The sequence below is a fragment of the Rousettus aegyptiacus genome, unplaced genomic scaffold, assembly GCF_014176215.1.
Source record: "Rousettus aegyptiacus isolate mRouAeg1 unplaced genomic scaffold, mRouAeg1.p scaffold_m13_p_1, whole genome shotgun sequence".
Classification (NCBI taxonomy): Eukaryota; Metazoa; Chordata; class Mammalia; order Chiroptera; family Pteropodidae; genus Rousettus; species Rousettus aegyptiacus.
This window is the reverse complement of record NW_023416284.1, coordinates 127,919,740-127,941,377: the sequence shown is the minus strand read 5'-3', so window position 1 is coordinate 127,941,377 and position 21,638 is coordinate 127,919,740. Positions and strand designations below refer to the sequence as shown.

The window sequence follows — 21,638 nt, the reverse complement described above, 5'->3', positions numbered from 1 at the left end:
AATGGCAGCTAGGTCCCCAGCCTGAATTACAGCTCCATTATTCAATCTGGAGCCACGCTCTGTTATTTATAGTACATAGAAAAAGAGTGTGGACTTTTGAAAGAGGAAAACAATAAATCAAACTAACAAGATGACCAGTTCTAATATTAAAATGTAACACTCTATGATGTAGGGGTAGAAAGATTAATGAGCATATGACGTAGGGTTATTAAAGGTGTGATGGGCAGGAGAGGGAATGGATTATGGGGAAATTAAATGAAGTATTTCACTGGAAGGCAATCAAGTTCCATGAAAGTTTTTAAATGACCAGCTAATAGAGCTGGTCTTATTACCATAGTAACCTAATCCAACCCATAGTCCTTTCTCTAACACCCTTCCTCCTAAAATTCCTGAGTCTTGCTGTGACATACAATCGCAATGATGTGCAAACACTATTAATAGACACAGCATTGCTATTAATGTTTTCTTGTGGTTATTACTCTCCTGGGATGGGTAATCATGACATTTTGTAAGGCCCAAAACAAAAGAACAATCAAGTGATGATTTTCAGGAATGACCACCAAATAATAAATTTACCATTCCAAAATATTAATATGGGTTTGAGGAATAAGAAGAAAAAGATGTTTTCTGGTGGTTTTGCTTGAGATAGTATGCCAATTAAGATATTTATGGGTTAATAGCAGAGGATTCCAGATTGCTGGCTCCCATTCTGTGTAACAAAATCAGTTGCTAAAACCAATTTCTCAGCACACACCCTTTAACCTTTGCTGTGGTGTTTTTGCAATCCATTTACCTGATCCCTCTTTCTCCTCTCCTTCATCATTCCTTCAATACTTTAAGCCTCATTTCCTGTCTAGCAGTTAATAAAAGAAAAATGTCACCTCCATAACCCTTAACCAGGCCACCCTCCTTTTCCTTCAAATTTATAGGTCTTTGTCTTACAGTTAGTTATTTCACCTTTGTTTAAAGTTTGTCAGCCTTTCAAACTCACCGAGCCCAAATGCTCAGAAATTTGCAAGCTGACACTCGATATAACAGTTGAGGTATCATTTGTTTAAATGCAGATTCCTGAAGCAGTATCAGTGGAACCACTGTGAAATATGGAAAGGGGGACATATTTAGCAAAAACAAAACGAACAAAACAAAACGAAACAAAATCCAAAGGACAACCAAAAGCCCAACAAGATATGGTTTATAAGATTTTCTCAGGGCATGCGAACCTTCCTGGAGCTTCAGCAGGTCCAGCAGGTCCAGCAGGTCCAATAGGCCTATACGCTTTTCTTCATTTACTGTGGCTTCACCACCCTAAATGCCTTCTGTTCCTTCAGTTGCTTGCATGGAGTTTCACTCCAGAAATGTATTGAAATAAAATTTCAAGCACTACTTAATATAAGTGCCTATGGAAAAACATTTTTAAATTCGTGCCCTTAAAGATTGGCCTCACTACTGACCAATTGGAGACTTAAAAAACAATTAAAAAAAAAATCTTTTTTCGTAGGACTTAGTTTGCTAGTGTTAATTATTTGAGAAGTGATCCAATACAACCCATTTTAAAAACACTCAATATTGTTACTTAGAGTATATTATACTTTTACTTGCCTTGAGGGAAGAGATGATCTCAGGATTGTAGAACTGAAGGAGACTTAAGTTAGATATCTGTGTAAGTTTGTTAAGGCCGCCATAACAAAGTGCCACTGACTATTTCCTCATAGCTCTGGAGGCTAGAAGTCCAAGATAAGGTGGTGGCAGGTTTGGTTATTCCTGAGGCCTCTTTCCTTGGTTTGGAGGAGGCTGCTTTCTTGTGTTCTCACATGGTCTTCTCTCTATGCTTGTCTAGGTCTTCATCTCCTGTTACAAGGACATCAGTCAGCTTGGATTAGAGCCCATCCTACAGATTCACTTTAACTTAATTACCTCTTTAAAGACCTCACCTCCAAATACAGTCACATTCTGAGGTACCAGGGGTTAGGCTCAACATATGAATTGGGGGTAAACACAGTTTAGTTCATTAACAGCATCGTGGTCTATTTTGGACAAGGAGAAACTGAGACCTAGAAAGGTAAAGTAAATCATCCAAGATCACACAGCTAATTATTGGCATACCTGGTATTATGATTGGAATTCAGCTGTTGTTATTATTAGGGTCTTCTTGGCCAGTGTTTAATCAAAAACGAGTAGAAGTTAATAGAGAAGACTGTGAAGTCCCAGTATTTGGCAAATAACAGACATGAAGTAAATGTCCATTGAATGATTCACAGCCTCTCTCTAATTGGAATTAAGGACTTTTTATAGTTTTGGTGGTTTTTAAAATCTGAGTGGAGGTGATAAATAAATAAAGAATAGATGTAAGACATAGAACCAGAAAGAAGGGTTGGCCAAGAACTACGTATTAGGAATCATACTTAGCAGAGTCCTAGCTCTACTACTTTTTAAGGGGTTCCTTTTCTCTCCATTTTATACCCTTCCAAATACACACATTGATGGGGGCAGAGAGTTGAGATTGGGGAGGGGAATGGTGGCTACAAGACAGGGAACTGAAGGGAAAGCAAGGGACAGAGTCAGTATTCCCGTTAGCAATTGAACAGTTAAAGATGCTCCTGCAGACAACCTCCCCCTTCTACCTCTAGGCTTCTATAGCTCTACCAGTAACACAGAAGATGCAGGTTTTTTAGGTCTGCCTCTCCAGTAGGAGTGGGAGCTCAATGAAGGCAGGCACTAAGATCTTGGCACCTGATAAAGACATAGAATATGGTAGTCGCTCACTCTTGAATGGAAAGAATCAATGAATAAAAGAATAGTCATCAAGCACTGGATCATGGCATCCATCTAGGACTAGAGATTAAAATGATTCCTATAGAAATCCCTGGCTTAGATTAGGGCTTTGACCACAGACACAGAAACTACTCAAAAGAAAAGAGACATATACTGTTTACCACTGAACTGGGAAAATGACCTCGTGAATTATATTGCTAATCACTTTGTGCCTCATCTTTGTCTCCCACCATTAAAATGCCTTTTCTATGACCTGCTCATTAGTTATCTCACAGAGTTAGTTAAGCATTTATTGATAGCCTATGTATCTGTGGATCTATTCATCTTATTTTTTCTTAAATGTATTCTCTACTGAAGAGGATTGCATGATTTTCCATGTGAGTTCTAGCACAGAATAACTAGGCACATCACAAATCTATTCGGCAAATTCTAAAGGCCCCTGCAGAGGATGTAGGTTGGGCACTGGTCTTTCTTCCTTTCTCTCTCTCTCTCTCTCTCTCTCTCTCTCTCTCTCTCTCTCTCTCTCTCTCTCTCTCTCTCTCTTATTTAAATTTTGTTCAGTAGAAATAATAACCCTATTTCTTTGCCAGCTTTTAGAAATGATTAAACATTGAAGATTTTCTGGGAGGGAGTCTAAAATAAAAGAGTATGAATTATGGAAACCAAAGTGGTAATTTTGATCATCATTATGACATTCTTCATTAAAAGTTAAGGCTTCTATACATATTCTGATTCACCTCCCTCCCAATTTTGTCAATCTTATCCTTCCTTTCCTTACCATTACATAACTCTTGTAATTAGTGACTTTCAGATTTTATAAATAAAATGGCTACTTTCAAGCTATTAAAAAGAGGTGTAATTGGACAACTGAAGGACAAAAAGCTTTTACTAAGAAACACATCAACACTTTAACAAGTCCAAACCGAGATCTTTCTCCTGCCCTGACTGTATGAAATAATGCCACTCCCTCCTCTCCTCCTTCCCTTCTCCCCTTCTTTCCTTCTTCCCTCCTCTCCTGTTCCTCCCTCCCCCTTCTCTCCTGCTGAGGCATCTTTTGTTGCAAAAAAGTGCAAACCCAGGACACATTGAGAGGAGCTGTAAGGAGCTTGCCTAGGCTTCCAAATGGTGCTCCAGTGAGGTGGACGGCAGGTAACTATAATGTTGCAACCAAAGTCATTTTGAAAAAAACAGAAAAAACAACTCGAGAAAAAAGTAAAACCTTAAGATTTATATTTTTTAATTGCAGAAAATAGTAGTTCTGACTCAAGTCACTCCAATCATCATGGGCAATTTTCAAGCTATGCGAACACTATTTATACAATGCTTTGTATGTGACACAGCAGATTGCCTTCCTTCTCCTTTGAGTCTGGGTGAGTCTGAAATTGGTAGTGAGAGGAAATGTTGAAAATTGTACACAGTGAGTTGAGTGGGGAATGTTGAAAGGTGCACACATGGGTTCTGTTGAGAGCTAAGGAGGAACCTCTCCTACCCTCCCTATTCTCTTAAAATTGTCTGGAGCACGTTTACTCAAACTCCCTGAATTTAATTATTCCAGGACCCAAGTGAAACAAATCACCTTTCCACCTAGTGGATTTGTCAACTCTCAGAAAGGTAGAGACAGTCAGTCTAGAGGGCAGGTGATGTCAATAATTTGCATTTTTCCCACCTATAGTTGTTTCTTTCCTTTGAACATGTTAGTATCTTCCAGTTTCACACTGAAAAATCCACCATCTTGAACTGCAGTCTTATTGTTACTTTGGCGTGGCTCTTGCTTCTTCCACAGATTTCAAACTTTAATGTCAAGATTAAGGCATATCATTTTCTTCTACTCCTAAAGCATCAAACCTAACACTCAGTCAATGTAATTTAACTGATCAATGAAAGAGAAGGCACAAATGATTTGATAGACAAGTGAAGAGACAGAGAAAAAACTTAGGAAGATTTCTAACATTTGTAAATATCAGCGTCTTTCTTGTTTTCACATTATATGGATGTAGAACTGTTAGCAAAACCTCAGGACTTTCACGGGAATCCCAAGAACTGCCCCAAAAGCTGTTTCTGCAGGATAGGTCTAATCAATCATGGTACTCCAATGTAGATGATGATGTAAAAATGCAAATAGGGCCATGTCTACCGGAATTTTTGAGTCTTCAGATGAGTGGGCTTTACTCACCTAAAATTAAGAGCTAACGATGCCCAACATTGATTGATTGGCAAACAGTGTCAGATATGTTTGACATGCCTTGTGTGATCATAATGATTCTATATGGAAGGGCCTGGAATCCCCATTTCAAGGATGAGAAAATTGAATTTTAGAGAGTCGAAGGAACTTGTGGAGGTTGCATGGCTCAGAAGTGATGAACTTTACCTGTTTAACTCAGAGACCTGAAACACTGCAATCACAGGTACTGCTCCTTAAGCCAGGTTTGTTGTTTTTGTTATTGTTGTTGGTTTTTCTTTCTTTCTTTCTTTGGCAATAGTAAGATGTAGAAATGCCTTTAAAAGAATAAGGAAAAGTACAAACACTTGAAGCCTCTCGAAAAATATTTGGAAAAATTTAATAAGAAACAAACCCTTTTAAAAAGCCTTTTATTATTAAAGATATATTCATTTTTGTGGTAGAGAGTAAAAATAATTTGAGAAAGAAATTAAAATAAGAAAAGAAATTATTCCATAAAACAATAAAGCCCTTTATTTCTTTAAAAATAGATTTATTAAAACAAACTAAGATTCCAGAAAGGAATTTCTGAAGGGGTGGTTTTGTTTTGCTTCTTCAGACATGAATTATGTTAGAAGATTACATGTAGTACATGTTTTATATTCAACAATGTCTGTGTGCACATTCTAAATATAGAACTAAAGACAAGGGCAGTTATTCTCAACAATATAAATAATAAATTCCTACTTACAGTGAAAAAACCATCTTCATAGGGAAATTTACTTTGAGATAATTTAGTTTTAGTCACTTAGCATACTATTAGATATGCTTTTTCTTTTTCCAAATTTCTATCTCTAGACTCAGTCTAAGTCTGAAAGTTATTAGAAGTTATTTATTTCTGTATATTCTTTTTACCTGTGGTTTAGGGAAAGACATATTTCCCAACTATTACTATCTTGGTGGACAAAAATCATACATATCCTGTGATTTAGTGGGTATTTGATGAAAAAAATATGATCACATCACACGTACTAATTGTTTTAGAATAGACTTTTAGAGCTGTTTACTCTAGTTTTACAACTCTTAGTAGGAATCAACAGAGTGGAGTAGTAGAAAGACTATGAGCTTAAGAATCAGACCTAGCTAGGATCTCATCTCTGGCTGTATCTCTAGGTAAATTATGAGACTCTGAGCCTTAATTTTCTCACTGTATGATAAAAATTGCCCTGAATTTAAATGAGATAATGTATATGTAAAATACCTGGTTCTTGGTGGGCATTTAGTTTCCTTTCTTTCCATCGAATTTATTTCTTATTCGAAGATAGAATTCTGGTGCACTATGAAGGCACTTGGGAAAAAGGTTTAAGACTGATTGGTATTATTTAATAAATTCATTAGTTATTCTTACTAATCTGAACTCATCGATATCCCTGTGAAATCCTGCCAGGAGTCCTTGGGAGGATGGCATTAGTATAGTACTGACAACTCAGGGAACTGGAAATAAGCCAATGGTTATAAATTGCAAAGCCTTTTACAATCCAAACATGATGGAAACTATATGCCATTTTGGGGGTGATTTGAAAAGCACATGGTTTGGAGTCATTTTGATGGATTAAGTATTTTCCCTGAATCATTTAGTTTAAAAGATTAAAACTTGATTATAAAATACCCAAATGTTTTTAGATGTAGAAATAGTTGAACATAAATCAAGTACTCCAGGTTCATGAGAAAATAATCAAGAGAACAAGTGATGTGGTATTCTTTTAGGTCTGATATTGGAACTAAGAAACATTACAATAGTTTATTGTTCATAGAATAATATATTCTTGCAGAATTGTTTTGGAATGCAGCACTACCCAGAGTTGATTGGTGCTTGGCAACACACCAAAATAATCCCAATGATGAAGGAAAGTTATGAGAACGAAAACGTTTTTTTCAAGTACCTTATGTCTCTTTGACTTCAAATCCAGATAAAGGTGGTTTGAAACTCTTCTATGGTCCAAAAGCATTTCAGGATAAATGCCTTCTGTCAGAAAAAGTTACCCGATTGTCCAGAGCACTGTGGTTTAACTTTTTGAGTCATTCATTTCTTTAAATAAACTTTGAAGAAACACTTAAGGTGTATGGGATAATATGAAGCCACTCAAAATGACATTTTAGGTTTTGGCATTTATACCCAGTCTCAGCGGGACTTGCAATGTGATAGGAGGAATCCTAACCTCTCTCCGCAAGCAGTTCTTTCTCCTATTCTCTTCTGTAGCTGTTCCTTCATTTACTCTTATTTTCCATAATTCTTGCTCATAGGCAGTCTCAGCAGGGATCTTTTCTCCTTTCATTAAAAATAAGAAGACGCTGTGGAAATGAACCATATCCTCTCTACTCCACACCTCTCTTCCTTCTTCCCTTCTTAATTCAAAAACCCTCTGTTCCAAACTCTAAGTTCCTTCTGGTTCTTCCAAGATGTTGCTCTTGGAAGATCTTCTCTTTTCTCATTATCTTTAACTTCTCCTTTTCTAGTGACTATTTCTACCCCTTAAATATATTCTCTCTCTATATATATATACTGTCGACTCTGCCTGAAGTTATACTGAGAAAACTGGAAAACTGAAAACAGGAAAGCCCTATTTGTATGCTCTTGGAAGATCTTCTCTTTTCATTATCTTTAACCTCTCCTTTTCTAGTGACTATTTCTACCCCTTAAATATATTCTCAAAAAAAAAAAAATGCAACAACAGAGTGAAAAGATGGGGCTGCAGTTGGGTAGATATGGGAAGAATTTCCTGGCCTGTTCCAAGAACCAGAGCTTGCTTAGAGGGTGCAGGCTAGCTATGGAGTGAGCTAATGACCTAGGGAAGGTGATGACAAAGTGAGACTCAGAACAAAGCCCTCGGAATGGGAGAGAGTGAGCATGGAGGAATGTGAACAACACCAAGGCCCTGCCTGCCAGCCTAGGAATAAAATGAAACATCTCTCATTGTAGTGAGGCAAGTAGATGATGTAGGTTGAAGTCACCAGAAATTCACAGTGTTTCCAGGCAGTCCATCCATGGACAATTAAGATATGCCATATACTATGATGCTTTCAATTCACAAGGCTTTTGTGTGTGTGTGTGTGTGTGTGTGTGTGTGTGTGTGTGTGTGTGTGGTCTACATGTTAGTTCATTATTTCAGATGTTCCCAGAAGTCCTGGAAGAGGGGTCAGACTAGGAGGAAGAGAGCTTGGAAGGTGGAAGAAAAAGGACATGGCTTACTTAGACTTAGGAATAGGATCACATGCAATTAGTTAGGGGAAGTGGATGTAACAAATGCATAGAGTGAGGGATGTTTGTCAAGTAATTGGCCAAAACAAAGACCCACCCACTGAATCTAAAGTCTGGATTTACTGCTCTAAAAATTCTACAAAAAATTATATGCTCCAAAAGCCTTGAAGTAAGAGATATCCCTTTATGCTTATATGATTATGTTTTCAATAATTATCATACCACTTAGGTGGGAAAGAATAGATGTTTTATTATTTGTGGATGAGAAAATTGTTGGCTAGAACAATAAATCAAGGAGGAAGTGTGGACTTGACTCCCATGTAACTAGAGTTCTATTCTCTGGAGTCCAACCTCCCTGCAGCAGCTAAATCACCTCATGCCATGTGACATGGTTACTGGAGACCACAAAGACTCTAGGGGACTCTAGTGCTCTCCTCTCTCATGTGGGCCAAGAAGAGGGTAGTGGCATCATGTGGCTCTGCTAATTATCAAAGACCAACCTTTTTTTCCTTTGCCTTTTAGGAGTACTTGACATGTTCTCTCTTTATGTTTCAATTAGGTTTTGGTTATAGAGGGCTTATTAGAATAGTTTTATTGATGCTTTAACACATTTTCTTAGCTGGAAACTAGTTTAGAAGCTTGTAAATCAGAACTGCAAGGAGTGGTCTTTCCTTAACAAATTATGACCAATTGGTTTCCTAATGTTACATGAGTTCTTGTCTTTTTCCCGGTAGAGTTTTCTTCCTCAATGAATCCAAATCCTGCTACCCTGCAGGAGAAGAGTAAATTGGAAAAGTGAGCATATGAGAAATAATTGTTTGCACAGCATTTTAAAAGGCTTTGAGCGCTGAAGTGCATGGGGGTCGCCCTGATTCACTGTCAGAGGGAAGTCTACTAACTTCAGAGCTAGGAGTACACTAGAACAGCGGGGTCTGTGAGACTGAGGTGCTTCTTTCCCGGACCTGGAGGCCCATGATGTAATTTAAATAAATAATTTATTTTAGAAGTTTTAGATTTACAGAATAATTGCCAAGATAGCACAGAGAGTTCCCCTATACTCTTTAATTACAAGGATACACCAAGATACCTGTTTGATTCACATCTTACACGTATATGGTACATATGTTGTAATTAATGGACCAATATTGATACAGTATTATTACTATTAACTAAAGTCCACAGCTTATTTAAATTTCCTTAGTTTATCACTAACGTCCCTTTCTATTCCAGGATTTCATCCAGGCTACCACGTTACATTTAGTTGCTAAGTCTGTCTCTTTAGGCTCCTCTTGGCTATGGCAATTTCTCAGACTTTCCTTGTTTTCGGTGATCTTGACAGTTTTGAGGAATGCTAGTGAAATATTTTGGGATACTTCATGATAAGACTGGGTTTATGGGTTTTAGGGAAGATGATCACAGAGGTAAAGCGCCATCCTTATCACAGCACATCAAGGGTATGTGTTATCAACATCACAGTTGTTCTTGATCTTGATCGCCTTGCTGAGGTCATACTTGTCGGGTTTCTCCACTGTAAAGTAACTTTTCCTTTCACCTTCCCAGACTGTACTCTTTGAAAGGAAGTCACTTTGTGCAGCCCACACTTCAGTGGGGAATGATGCTCCATCTCTTTGACAGCAGAATATCTACGTAAATTATTTGTAATTATTCTACATGAGATATTTGATTTGACCCTTCTTTCCCAATTATTTATCTATTCAGGCATTTATATGAGTACGGACTTATGGATATTTACTTTATACTTTGAGTTATAATCTAATGCTACGTTATCTGTTTTGATACTCACATTTTTCTAGCTTTGGCCATTGGGAGCTCTTTCAGTTAGTTTCTATGTCCCTTTGACATACCCTCACTATTACGAGTTTAAATTTTTTTGGAACCTTTCCTTACTTTCTGGCACTACAAGATGCTCCAGGCTCCTATTGTATGTTTCCTGCCCCAGTCTTAGAATCAGCCATTTCTCTAAGGAGCCCTGGTTCCTTTTATTGAAGAATGGTATTAGAAACCACAATCCAAGTGCTAGGTGTGTTGGTTACTTCTGGCATGTCATTGCTTCTAGGCTCTCTCAGCAGGAGGAACAGGAAAATATATCTGTGTATACTAACTTGTATATAGGCATACCTACAGACATTTCTACAGGTAACCATCTATATCTATAATAAGCTAAATGTGAGTTTACAGTGATGTCTTTAATTCTAGAGACTGGGACCTTAATTTTTATATACGGTAGTTGGCTGTCTGGTTTGTTCTGAGAAGTTTTAACCCAGAGACTGGAGGGGCTGCCAACAGCTAGTGAAAGGAGTCAGAATTGTGCAAGCTCAGTGGCAACATGAGAAACAACAGTGGAGAACAGAGGTAACCACAGTTGGTAGAAATAGAAGAAACATCAACTAGAATAATATCGCTTTCTGGGTGTCTTTTGGTGTAAAGGAAACTATATGTAGCTGCCTAGAAGGAAATATCCAAAAAGATATTACCACAGATTAGAACAGTTTAGAAGTCTGGGGCCCTTTAGAGAAACGATCAACAATGCCTGAAACTTGGCTGAGTAGCTGCTGTTCACGACAGGGGCCCTGGTCACCACAAAAAGGTATGACATGTTCACTCTGTTTATCACAGCTGGGAGCATGTAGTGCATTTTAGAAGGAGGTTCATTAAAAATTGTTTTGGTGCTTGAAATACAATTGGGTTTAAGTTTTCTGCTTCAGAATCTACATTTGCTATGGGCACTGATTACTAAATCCAAGGCCTACCACTGAGATTTCTGGAAGCCCAAATGAAAAAAAAAAAAAAAATATCGTGCTGCTTGTAAGGAGATTTGTGTTAATGAATTTCTGGACGAAGTCTTCTGAAGTCCACTTAAGCTACCATGTTGCCCTGACAGGATTTGCCTTGGCCCTTGGCCCATGGCAGCCAGAACCACCCCCGTTCTCAGACCTAGGGAAGTCTGTTACTAAATGAAGCCCATGGAAGATTCTTTCAGCCAGGCAGTGGGTCTGAATGCCTTCCACCCTAAAAGGTTTTTTCAGGGATCAGCAGTGTGTAGTCCATCTCGGCCACTGAATTCCTCACCCTCCTCTGTTTCTGAACAGTCAGGTTTGGGGGCAGCAGTACTGAGAGGCTGAGGGAGAACACAGGAGGGAGGTGCCATATCTTTCCTTCTCTCCCTCTCCTTCCCCTTTGTCATCCTCTCGCTCTCTCCCTTGTTTAACAACATTACCATGTGCCTGGCCCTGAGTGCACAGCAGCAGCCAAACCAGGTGTGGTTTTTGATATCTCGGAGAACAGACATTATACAACATACTTAGTTTATTCAGTGATTCAATTACAGTTGCGTTAGGTGTCGCAGAAGTGCGATTTCACTTATTTGGTGGATATGGGATGTGGCTTCCCAGTTGGTTAAGATCTGAGGGATTCTGAGGGATTTTGGTGCTCACTTCAAATAACTATGGCTGACATTTCTGGAGTACTTCTCTGCGTCAGGCTCTGTGCTAGGCCCTTTTCTTGTGCTATCCTGTCAAATTAATGTGATGCTTGCTTGGCTATTTTTATACTCATTTTACAGATGAGGGTTCTGAGATTCGAAAAGGCTAAGTCACTTGCCCAAAGATATAGACCAGTTAAGTCAATGTGTCAGAACTTGCCCCCAAGGTCAGTTTGGGTCCTAAGCTTGTGCTGGTTGCCACTTGGCATCTTGCCTGCCTCCCTGTTAGAAGTCTCACAGAGTGAAAAGCAAGGGGAGCGAGTAATCAAATAAGGAGTACTGGTGTCCCAACGATCAACAATTAACTCACTGTTCCACTCGTTTCACCCACTGCCATTGAACAATATTTAGTTTTTATTATTAGAAAAAGGACAATTGGAGATTTTCCTGTTTAAACCCCAAAGAGAAATGATGATCCTTGCCTGGGCCTTTCACGAATGGGTATGAACAGAGCAGTCTTGCCACTCTTGGCTACCCACAGTTACTATGCCAACAGCATGTTCATTGAATACATATTGCAAAGTTTCTACCTTAATTAATTTCAGTATCCTTAACCTTTGAATACTTCTATTTATCTCCACTGTAACACCCATTTCTTTTTTCCTGACTTATTATTTCTTCCTTAAACTGTTGCATCAGAATCCTGGTTAGTTTTTCTTCCCCCTTCTTTTCAATCTATTTTCTATCTGTTGCTTCTTCTGCTTAAAGCTCTTCAATGAATCTCATTACTGACAGAGTAAAATCCAACATGGCCTACTCAAAGCCTGCTGTGACCTGCTCTTTCTCTCTCCCCAGCTACATCTCCCACCATACCTTTGTTCTTCAACTCCCTCACCCACATTACCTGGCCATCCTCTGAAGAGCTTCATTGATTCTCATTCCAACCTTTTACCTGTTAACCTTCTACTTTTGCTATTATTCCTGACTGATTCTCCACTCGATCATCAGCACGCAGCTTGGCTGTTCTCTGCTCTGTGTAGGTACTCCTTGGTCTCTCATCCCGTCCTCTGTGGACTGTTGAATTGTGCTCACCACACTGCATTACAGCATTCAGCAAACTTTATGTAAAGGGCCAGAGAGTAAATATTTTGGCTTTGTAGGCCACAGGGTCTTTGATGCAACAACTCAGATCTGCATTTGTAATTTGACAGCAGCTCTCAACATCACATAAACAAATGGGTGTGTCTACATTCCTATTCAATGTTACATACAATATAGGCAGTGGCTGGATTTAGCCCACAGGCTGTAGTTTGCTAACTCCTGTTGTATTCAGATCAATTGTATACTTATCTCTCTTCCTCTGTAGCTTGTGGATTCCCTAAATGAGAGAGTTAGTCTTGTTCATTTTTCTATTTTCAGCATCTAATCTGGGCCGGACACAAAGTAGCTATTTAATAATTTTGCACAGATGAATACATGAATGAATGAATTAATATCAAGTTGAGAACTAAGCATTTAATGGCATCAAAAAGAACCTTGTCTTAGTGAATCGCAATGAAAGCAGATACATCAAATCTGTAGAGTGGAGTATATATCTCTTTTGTAGATGTCAGAGAACTCAGAGATAACATATTTATTGATATGATCTGGATCGGTGTAGCCAGAAAGCTTTGCCTCTACCATTGTCAGGCTGCCAAGAATTAAAACGAGCCTGAATTCCTGGGCAGATGGGATTCTTTACACCAGTTCTTCACAATCCCAATAAACAGTGTTAAAGTCCAAGTGGAAGGTTATCAAATGTGAATTCTGCTTCATCCTAACTCTTTCATGAGGAATTCTTAGTCACTGTTGGGGTTTGTTCCAGTGAGCCCTTAGGATTCAGATGCACAATCGTCAACCTGTATGCAATTTAGGATTGGAGACTTCTATGGCCCAGGATTTGTTACGAGGGTTGTTCAGGCCTTATTAATTCAGCTTAAGATATGGCGAGGATGACCAGTTCCTTGTGGTGAGAGAATTTATAAGCTTTCTAAGTAAGGCCTACTTTTTAAGTAAGCTATCTGGAAAATTTGCTTACTCTGTGCATCTCGTTCCCTAACAGAGCCAGATAATATATAAATTGGTCTGCTACCCAGGGAAAGTCACCATTTGTTGGGTCTTTAAGATACATTTTCAAAAGAACTTTTCAATGTTACCGACATCTTATTGAGCCAAGGTAAAGACTAAAATAAAGAGTTATTTTGAGTATAGCATTTTGGTATTGAATTTTGATTTGGAGGGAGAGAAAACCATGGACATACAGTACATTTAGAAAAATGTTCCCTTATGAAAAAGAACAGAGAAGTACGGGATGAACACTTTGATTGGAAAAGGGAACAGATGACCTGGACTTAACAGAATTGGATTGATTTTCCTTTTTACTGAATATTTTATTTTGTTCTATTTCAATTTGCTTTGCAATCACAATTCCAGCTTCTTCCATAAGATTTGATACAACAAAGAAAGGAAAAGTAGAGAGCCATTTTTGTAAGAATCTAAAAACACAGTATGATAAACCTAGCCCAAAGATAGATTTCTTATAATATTTTCAGTCCAAATGTGTACATTTCCAAAAGTCCATAAAACTGAACATTAAAAAAAACTGCAGCAGATATTCAACCTTTTAATTTCACTCAACATGCATTAGATGGGTGTTTCCTTCATGTCCCAGGTAACATAGTAAAAATTAGGGATACAATAATAACTGCACTATTTCCCACCTTCCAGGAGCCCACAGTCTGGTTAGGAAGTTTTTTGGTTATCCATTGTTGAGTAACAAACTATCCCAGACTTAGTGACATAAAACAACTATCATTTTATTTTGCTCACAGATTCTGTCACTCAGAAATTCAAACAGGACACAGTGGAGTTGGCTTATCTCTGCTCTGTAATATCTGTGAGTTCAGCTAGGAAGGCTCCAATGGCTGAGGGAGACTTGATGACTGGGGCTGGAATCATCCGAAGGTTTCCTTAGTCCCATGGCTTGGGATAACTCGAAGTCTGGGCTTGGCTGAGGATCTTGATTGGAGCATATACACATGGCCTCTCCATGTGGCTTTAGTTTCTTCTGGCATGGAAGTTGGGTTAGAAAAAAGCACCTAAGAGGGAACAGCTGAGAGAATTTTCCAAGAGACCAAGGTAGAAGCTGAAAGAGCTCTTTTGAACTAATCTCCAAGACAGGCAGTGTTACTTCTTCTGCATTCTGTGGCTACAAGTAAGTTGCTAAGGTCACTCCAAATTCAAGGGAAGAGGAATTAGACTCCACCTCTTGAAGGTGAAATAATGGGACACAGAAGAAAAGCCTGGGAGATGTGTTACAATCATCTGGGAAAAATCTAATCTGCCACAAGAAATTAAACATGTACACATGTAACTAAATTAAATGTTTCAATTATCTATTGCTGGGAAATAATCCGCCTTGTAACTTGACTGCCTTGAAACAGCAATTACCAATTATCCACTGGCTGGTTCTGTACCACACGGTGTTGAATGGGGCCACTCATGTAACTGCGTTTAACTAGAAACTTGAAATGCCCAAAATGGCTTCATTCATGTCTGATCCCTCAGTTGGTAGAGGGGCTAGAATTGGCTCGTGGGCCCCTTGGTTACTCTCCACATGGTCTCTTGTCATATAGTGGTCTGGTCCAAACTTCTTTATAAGAGATCTGGTTTCTTTAAAAAGCTAGTCCCAGAACTGACACAGGACTGGTTACTGTCACTGGATTCTGTTCAAGTCACAAGGCAAAAATTCAAGGAGTGGGAAATACACTGGAAGAGTGGCATATACATACAGGGGTGGGGGACATTATTGGCGACTATTTTCGGAGACAATCTACCACATGAGAGGTATCTAAAATTTCAAATGAAGGATCAGACTGCTTTCTGAGGGTTTCTGTGTCAAGCTGTGGGAAGGAAGTGGGTTCAGGAAGGGGCAAGGTTGGTAATGGGGTATCCAGGGAAGATGTGACACTTTGAACTCTCACTATTCTAGGTAGACAACATAAGGAGGCATTGTAGGCACAGGAAACTGGCTGAGCAAGGACAAGGAGGCTATAAAGTGCATGAGGAGTAAAGGCAGGCTCAATGCAGCTAAAGCATCATGTGTATATACTTGGGGATGGGGATTTGGTAGAGTTGGGGTAGAGGGATATTAAGAGATGAGCATGTTTCTGGGTCCTGCTGAGGTGTTTGGACCTCATTATATTAGGAACAGAAACAGTTTTTAAAAGGTGGAATCATAAGAGATAAACTTAAATGAAGGGAGGTTAGATGTAAGCAGAGCAGTTGTAATGATATCATGACAGCTCAAATGAACTCTAATGAAGATTTTTACCATAGATAAAATGGAGAGAATCCTCTGCAGGCAAGATATAGAGAAAAGGCAAAACCATTTGTGCAGAGAAACTGGGCAAATAGGGCCAGTGTTACGTATAATCTGAGGATCTTTCGTAAAGTAACCTGCCAATATCCTCTTTATTACCATTCTGGAATTCCGCCATTACAACTAGTACATTTGTATTAAGATTTATGTGTTCCTCTGGTTCCCAAAGCATCCATGACTATATTATAACTATTTCTTTGAAACCAAACACCCAAGTTAGTGTACAACCGGCATGAAGTTTTTGGAACTGCTGCCTTGGGAGCACTGACATTGAGTAAGGTGTACTGGAACTAACTGGATACTAGAGGAGTTTTTATTTCTATATAGACTCAAACTTCTTACCATTGTAGAGGTGTTTACAGTGGAATGGACTACCCGTTCATTCTTCTGATGAATATTTATCAAGTGCCTCCTACATGCAAAACACTATTCTCTGGGGTGAATACAGCAGTGAGTGAAATAATTGTTTCTCTCATGGACATGTTTTATATTTAGTAATGGATTTGTTAAACCCAGAGAAGCCTTTAAAATTGTATATGGAGTTTTGTTTTGTTTTTATTTTTATTTTTTAGGTGAGGCAACCTTTGGTTGACCTCACAGACTGCAATAACCTTGTCAGCTTACAATCCCTAATTTTTTAATTTTTTATGCCTACAGGGCCTGATCTTCCTAGGTGGTTTTCCATCCAAGTACTAACCAGGTCCGACCCTGCTTAGCTTCCGAGATCAGACGGGATCGGGCTTGTTCAGGGTAGCATGGCTGTAGACAGTTTTATCAGGCTGACCTTGACATGGCATTGTCTTTTCCTAAGTTAGATATGTGAGTATTTTGCAGCATCTCAGTCCATAGGCTTGTCTTCACTTACCACTTATTAACGTGGGTGATCACTTAACATTAACAAGGAAGATGTTCCAAAAGACTGAGCACAAAAGTGACAGTAGGTGGCCTCCCAGAGAAGGAGAATGGCATGTTCAATAGTTGGGACCCAAAGTTTTGGCTTTTTGTGCTTATTCAGAATCTAACATTTGAAGAGTATGTTGATTCTTATTGTGCATTGGTTTCCATTCCATGTGGTTTATTTTTAACACTGATTAACTATCACACCCTCTGCCACTAAAATGAATCTCCAACTACTGGATGGCAGGCATTTTGGCTCATGAGCAAATGCATTTCCACTGCCTTTCCTGATAATGTCAGCAGGTATAAAAAAGAGGCCTAGGAGCTGAACACCATAGAAAATTAGATCAGTACTCATTCTGAGCTTGTATTTAGGCAGGCACTTTGAGGATTCCAAATTTTGCCATTAATAAAACTTGAGGGGGCTACATTATAAAGTAAATATCTCCCTGGGTAAGCCTGAATTTTATCTACAGTGAACTTACTGTTATTTATCAGAATTGTATTAGCTGACATTGGCATATGGTTGTAGCACAGTGATATTTCTTGCTAACTATGGTGACCATAAGGCCAAGAAGTAATCCTGAAGAAACTTCAACTGACTCATCAAAGAAAGGACATGTTCTTTTTGGAGTATTCAGTATTAAGTGTATTTCAGTATATTATAAATTGCTAATTCACATATAGAACACGATAACTCTCTATTCACCAGAGCACCTCCTTCTGCAACCAGGCAAGACAACTAATAATTTATAAGTTCTTTTAAACTCAAATCCTTCAACTTTCTTTGTTAGTTTACTTGCAATTTTTTGGACCATGTTCTTGTTCGATCACATGCACAACACTCTCAATGCCTTAAATGGTAAAAAATTATCCACAGTTTAAAATGTAAACAATGTTGTTTACATTTATATTAATATATATTAGTGTTTTTCAGCACATTTTTTTGCTGCTGGAATGCGTATGTGTGTATTGTGTACGTGTACATGCATACGCACATAATTCCTCTCAGAGGCTGTTGTTGGCAGATAGAAAAATGATCTGAGTAGCAGATACATGATCTCATTATTTTTCCTGGGTAGTTTGCAATTTGGATTTAGGCTCAAAAGATTAAGTGTTTTAGCCAATGATGATTTCACAGATGCCAATTGCCTAGAACCTCTAATCTACACCCTTTGGCTATTTAGTAATTTCTAATTATAGAATTTACAGAAGATATTTTGAGCCCATTCTATTATGATAGAAAGGAGTGTGCTGCTTATATTTTTGGAACACTTAATACTTGCTTTAAACAGCTTGTTCCTCAACAGGAATATTTGGGAAGCAGTAGTTTCTTTTTTTTGGCATTTACTCTAAGTTCATTTTTTGCTGGCAGTTTTTGATGAAAAAGACACAAAGTGTACCACTATATGCATAATTATCTAAAAACGAGAAAGTGAGCATTATCATGTTTTCGCTGGGACTCTCAGGGCATTTTCTGAACACTGAAAACTTGATCATCCAAATAAAAATGGGATAAGAATAGCAGAGACCAGAGTTTGTCAAACCCTCACAACTGCTGGGTCATGTGCCGTTTTCTGTTCATTCGCTCTAAAAATATCACTTTAGCATTTTGATGTGCCAGGCACTTTTTTTTTTATGTATCTATTAAAATCGATAAAAATCTCTGTTTTCATGAACTTTGCTTTCTTGTAGGGGCAGATGGGTGATACAAAATAAACATAATGATTAAGTAAATTGTATGGTACATCAAAAGGTGATAAGTGCTATCAAGAAATAGAAAAAAAAAAAGAGAGAAGGATAAGGGGGATTCTGGAGCTTTGGGGCTGGTGGGAGAGATTTTCAATTTTAGGTAGCCATGTTAGGTCTTACCGAGGAGTTAGCATTTAATTGAACTAGTGAGACAGCTAGTCATGCATAAATCTGGGGAAAAAATGTTCTAGGTCAGGGGACAGACAGTGCAAATGCTCTAAAGTAGAAATATGCTTGGAGTTGGAGGAGGAGCCAAGTCAGTGGGGGCTAGAAACAGTAGGCCATGCCTCAGCAGTAACTAGAGGGTCAATCCTATAGGATCTTCCGGGCTTTTGTAAGGCTTTTAGGATTTTCTCTGGGAGAAGAGGGAAACCATTGGAGATTTTGAAGTGAATGAGTATTATGATCTACCTTAACTTAAAGGAACTCTTCAGGTTGCCATGTTGAGAATAGACTGTAGTGTGGTATATTAGTTTCCTAGGTTTTCTATAATAACAAAGTACCACAAAATGGGCAGCTTAAAACAACAAAGATGTATTCTCTCACAGTCCTGGAGGCCAGAAGTCCAAAATCAAGGTGTAGGCAGGGTCATACTGCCTCTCAAGTCTCTAGGGCAGGGTCCTACTCTCAAGCTTCTAGAGGCCAATGACAATCCTTGATGTTTCTTGGCTTGTAGCTGCATCACTCCAATTTCTGTTTTGTTGTCACATGGCCTTCCCTTTTGCACATTTCTGTGTTTCTATGTGTCCTCTCCTTTCCCTATAAGTTGAATTTAGGGTCCACCAGAATCCAGTATGACCTTCTCTAAATTTATATCTTAATTACATCTACAAAAATCTTAATTCCAAATAGATCACATTCACAGGTACTGGGGGTTAGAACTTGAATATATATTTTACAGGAACAAAATTCGACTCATTAAGAGTTGGGGTAAAATTAGGAGCAGGGAGACCAGATGGGAGACAGGAGTACAGATGATGGTGGCTGGGACCAGAGTGGGAACAGCGGGGTATTGAAAAGCGATCCAATTCCAGGTGTGTTTTGAAGGTAGAAATAATGGTTTCCTGACAAACTGTCTATGAGGTATGAGAGAAAAAAAGAATTAAAGATGACACTATGATCTGAATGTTCATCACGTTCCCTTAAAATTCATTTGTTGAAATCCTAATGCTCAGTGTGATAGTATTAGAAGATGGAGCCTTTGGGAGGTGCTTAGATTATGGGGATGGAGCTCTCATGAATGGGATCAGTGTCCTACAAAAGAGACTTCAGGGAGATCCTCAGAACCTTTTACCAGGTAAGGACACAGAGAACCCTCACCCAACCATGCTGGTGCCATGATCTCAGACTTCCAGCCTCCAAAACAGTGAGCAACAAATTTCTGTTGTACATAAAATACCCAGTCTGTGGTATTTCGTTATAACAGCTGAAACTGACTAAAACACATGACTCCAAGACTTCTGACTTGAGCAACTGCATGGAAGAAGTTACAGCCAACTGAGATGGAAAAACTGGGGATGACTTGGTTTTGGTAAAAAGATCCGGAGTTCAGTTTGGAATATAAGTTTGAGATGTTTTTTAGATGTTCTTATACAGTGAAGACTATGATGAATCCATGTCACTTCTTGTGTTACTTAGTGACCCTTAAACCACTGAAAACTGACCAGTTTGGGGATAAAAGCCACAAGCAAACCATAGTTTGCATCATAGGTAGGTCAAAGCTAAAACTTCATTTTACCTACTGGTTACCTTTTCCTTCAGCATAATCTTCTAACTTTATTTCCTATTCAAAAGCCCAAGTCATCGGGTGTCTTTTTCCTTCCCAGTCCCTTGCAGGGTAGCTTTGAACGATGAGCTCCAAAATAAGTTTTGGTGAATTAGAGTGGTGTCACCAAGAATTGTCAATAAATGGAAAATGTATTTCTACACTCTCTGATCACCGCGGAGGCTCCGGTTCAACACTTCTAACTTCCCTGTGCTCAGACATTCTGTTTCCTTACAGTTTTTTCTATCTAAACAAAAGCCTGGGGCTAGACAGAGTTGGATTAATTAGGAGTGAGGCATGGAGATTGTGCCAGTCCCTCCCTCCTCCCCGCCCCCAGGGCGATGAAGTAGTGGAGTAGCTGAGTTCTAATAGAAAACTGTACTCCTTCTGGCACGTAGATTTTTCTCTTCAGTAACTAAATTCATTAAACAAATTGTAATATAATGGGTTTAAACATGTAGGATTAAAATTTGGTTGAAAAATCATACTTGCACTTTTCATTATTTTCTTCAAGAAATCTTTTTCTGGCATTATGTAAATTTCTTTAGCCAATTTCCTTTACTTTTAGTTTAAGGTAAAACTGTAAAATTTTTTTGGATCTAAGCATTCGTAGTATAAATTTTTGACACCAGTAGTCTTTGGCTCAAAATACTCTTGTCATTATGTGGGACCACTGTTACCAATGTTCACCTGTTCAACCAGATCTTAAGCGTGAGAAGTTTCAGTTGTTTTTTACCTTTATCTAAATATTTTAATTTTAGAATTTATTTAACAGAGACACTGATATTTATGAAGCAATTGTTATTCAAGGTGGTAGGAATACACAATGAACGATATGGACCCCCAAAATCCTTGTTTTCATGTAGCCTTCATTTTAATGGGATGAGACAGATTTCGGAGGCCAGTCACAAATATTAGGTCCCCAGGTTACCCCACACTTCTGTCTGACTTAGCTAAAATTGGGGGTTCCCACAAATTCCCCCCTCTCAGATTCAGTAATTTGCTAGAAAAACTCACAGAACTCAGGAAAACACTCTACTATGTTTACCAGCTTGTTATAAAGGATACAACTCAGGAACAACCAAATGAAAGAGAGGCATAGGGTAAGGTATGGAAGAGGGGTATATTACTTCCATGTCCTTTCCAGGCATGTCACCCTCCCAGAACTTTGAT

General features: G+C 38.6%; 1 pseudogene; it reads right to left on the bottom strand.

The window, feature by feature from the left end:
- Positions 1–16,699: 16,699 nt before the first annotated feature.
- LOC118605872 lies at positions 16,700–16,818 on the bottom strand (annotated as a pseudogene).
- Between the last annotated feature and the right edge of the window lie 4,820 nt (positions 16,819–21,638).